Source organism: Carassius carassius, chromosome 18 (assembly GCF_963082965.1).
Source record: "Carassius carassius chromosome 18, fCarCar2.1, whole genome shotgun sequence".
NCBI classification, from domain to species: domain Eukaryota; kingdom Metazoa; phylum Chordata; class Actinopteri; order Cypriniformes; family Cyprinidae; genus Carassius; species Carassius carassius.
This window is the reverse complement of record NC_081772.1, coordinates 8,328,385-8,331,625: the sequence shown is the minus strand read 5'-3', so window position 1 is coordinate 8,331,625 and position 3,241 is coordinate 8,328,385. Positions and strand designations below refer to the sequence as shown.

The 3,241-nt window shown below is 39.2% G+C and overlaps 1 long non-coding RNA gene across 3 annotated transcripts; it reads right to left on the bottom strand.

Moving 5' to 3' along the window:
* Positions 1-427: 427 nt before the first annotated feature.
* LOC132091836 (uncharacterized) lies at positions 428-3,007 on the bottom strand. 3 transcript variants are annotated; one of them, XR_009422146.1, is made up of 3 exons: positions 2,825-3,007; positions 2,507-2,648; positions 428-714 (listed from the first exon to the last, which is right to left on the bottom strand). It is a non-coding gene; the product is annotated as an uncharacterized LOC132091836 (long non-coding RNA). The 3 variants fall into 3 exon arrangements; XR_009422145.1 differs by having other exon boundaries at positions 2,507-2,643; XR_009422144.1 differs by lacking the exon at positions 2,825-3,007 and having other exon boundaries at positions 2,507-2,818.
* Positions 3,008-3,241: the final 234 nt, after the last annotated feature.

Here is a 3,241-nt window from a genome sequence, read left to right as displayed (position 1 = left end):
CTTATTCACTCAAGAGAGTAACACTCTTTAAATTGTCCATTCTTTACTGTAATATACCTCACAAATTACTACATAAGTTTTAACCCAAGTGAGAGGTTTGTGTCTAAGCACTGGGACAGGAATAATAACTAACAGACTAACAGTGAAGAATAATTATCATGGTAACCACATTAACGTCAAATTAACATAATTATTGTAATTTATTGTTATTTATTCTATATATTGTTTATATGGTTTTAGCTGGTTTCCTGACCTTTTGACCAGAAAAGTAAAAAACCCATAAACTGATCAAATATTCCAGCTAACCGCAGCAGGCCGGTGCAGGTTTAAGTTTTTGTACACTAATGTACACTACTGTTCAAGTTTTTGGAGTCAGAAAAATATAAAATATAATATTAGGCAGTGGAATATAGCTACACGAAGATCCTTGATTTATTAAGTGTTTCATTTATTATATTTATTTTCTTGTTCCTTTATATTTCGTTATGAGGGTTAGTATTACGACCATGTCTTCCCAAAAAAAGTTAGCAGTATCTCCTTAGCAATTTCAAAGATCCATGTGTCCAGATGGAGTTTAGGGATGCAGTCAAGCCCCTTCTTTTGACAACTGACGTCAGTCATTTCTGGCTGCATTTACAAGCACTGGGGCAGTTCTCCATGGCCTCTGCAACCCACGGCCGCAGCACGGCTAACCCTGCAACCAGCTTCATATCCCTGAAAACACAAAAAGCCAGTGATTTAATTATGTCATAATCCTACTGAAAAGAGCATTAGGAGTATTACTGCAAAAAGAAACCCACATATTGCTTCAAAACGGACATCATGTTTGTATTAGATGCAAATTGCTCATGCAGACTTACCTTGTGACCAAATGCTTAATAGGAATTGAATGTCTAAAGGCTGTAGTAGGTCTGTGCTCAGATGAAGTCTGAAATGAGCCGAAATGTTTAGCAAAAACGTGTAAGCTCTGTAAAACCTCCCAGAACAGCACGTTGGTGAGAGAAATTACATGCACAGATCATGACAGGTTCCCTGCCAGATGAACTCCTGCATCCCTGGAGAGAAATATGTGGGCATGTGTTTTTGTGTGGGTGTGTGAATTCACAGGGCACCTTACGCACGGCTTTGATTGTTTAACTTGGCACAGGTATGGTCTGGTTCACAGCAGATTGATGTCACTGTTATATCAGCGAGCACACATGATAATAGGGCGGGTCGGTGAGCACAAGTGATCATTGGAGGCGCCACAACCGCTCTGCCCTCTGAGAGCCTGCTGAGCTGATAAGGACAAGGACCTCATACATCTTCCCCCTTGGGCTTTTCTTGGCATTGTCCGCCAGGATTAACAGTAAGCACGAGTCACAGTTTCTCAGTTTCTCACGAGCATCATCAGTGTCACTCTCGTTTTACACTTTGAAAGAAGAGGACTGGCTGCAGGAAATGCACAGACCTCTAGAGATGTTATTATGGCTGTGTCTTTAAGTTTGACGTGTCTGCTCACCGAGATGATTTTATTGCACGATAAAGATTAAAGCTCTTTCCAACAGCAACACAATATGTAAGCCATCTGGAGCAGCATAATTCTAATTTCTCCAGCTCCAAACTGAGAAAAACCGACGCACCACCTCTCGCCACCCAAATAAAGGAGCAGTCAGAGCTAATAAAAAAATAGAAAAAACATCTGTGTGTTTCTGATTAATAGGAATGTGTTAATGCCGCATTTGTTCTTTAACCATTATTAGCTTTGTATCAAGTAAACAAACAAAAACAGCTAGATAGTTCAAAGTTTTAAGTGCATTTCATGTTCACTTTCATTGGGTTTGTGAAATAGCTATACATGGACACTACTTTCAACATCAGTGAACTCCCTCCCACCCCCAATCAGATGGATGTGTTGCTGCAAAATTAAACTGCATCTCGAATGCATTTCTCAACGCACTACAGCTCCGCTCTCATGCCCTGTCAGCGATGCCAAAGAGTACCAAAGCTGGACAAATTCCTATAATTTCCAGTGCTGTAATAAATTGCAAATGGTCTCAACCCCAGCACGCTGCAGAAAAGAACACAAAGTCTAAAGACAAAACCACATATTAATAGAGGTCACATACGGTCTCAGATTTATGTCCACCTCCAATGCTTGGGCTCTATTAAAAATGCCCATCTTGCTCTGTATGAGAGGAAACAACCTTTATATCAGTCCCTGGCGAGTTATGATACATGCACTCGGCTTGGAGTTTGTATCCTCTCCATATGCAACTATGAAACACAATACTCAATCTCACATGAATCAACAACATTGTACTTAAATCAAATGGGAACTTATACAGTCACAGAAATTTTATGTTAAAAATTTGCTAAGAAATTGTCACAGGAAAGAAGAAAATGTAGTTGAAAAGTGAGAAGCACTTCACACAGATCCAGGCTAACAGATGCTATCTCTAATAAAGAACAATTTAGCACGACACTAAAACCAATTAGCTTTCTAATGTGCACATTCATGGGTAACTTCATTTGTTGCGCACTGGCCAAGGAATTAAACGGTTTCATGCATCAGTCACTTTGTCATTTCTCTTGATGAGAGAAGTGATAATTTGACACTAGATCCTTCACCCCAGGAGCCCAAAATATACATCCTTATGCCAGCTGACCTATCACAGAGAAAACCTTACATCAATTGTACAACACATTGCTGACATCTAGTGCTAGAATGTAGCTATGCATAAAAATGATCACTGAGGAGTCTGATCTATCACGCATCCGCTAGACTCCAGTATGGGGACAGGCCCCAAGTAAGAGAATAAAAATGACACTAATCAATGTTAACCCTTCAAACCTCGATCTTTCTGATCTTATGGTACTGTACTTTGCAATCGACTGGGAACAATAATGGAACACGTGACCTGACTAAACTACGATATTTCCCGCCCAAACTTGCTTTTTAAATATGAGATATATTAGAAATTAAAGCGTGTAATCCGACCAATTTCAAACTTGGTCAGCAGAAATGCAGAACGCAAACAGAGTTGGAATGCTTTATATAATTAAAAACAAACAACTTGAACTTGTATTTACGTATTTATCACATGACGTACGTCACCATCAGTGAGAGCAGGAACGTACTGAAGCCATCTAAAGTGGATTCAATAATTTTCCTCCACAAAAACATGTAGGCTTAGCCTAATCTCTGTGAGTAAAGGTTTTTCAAATGATAACTAAATATTCATTGAGTCTTAAATGCATG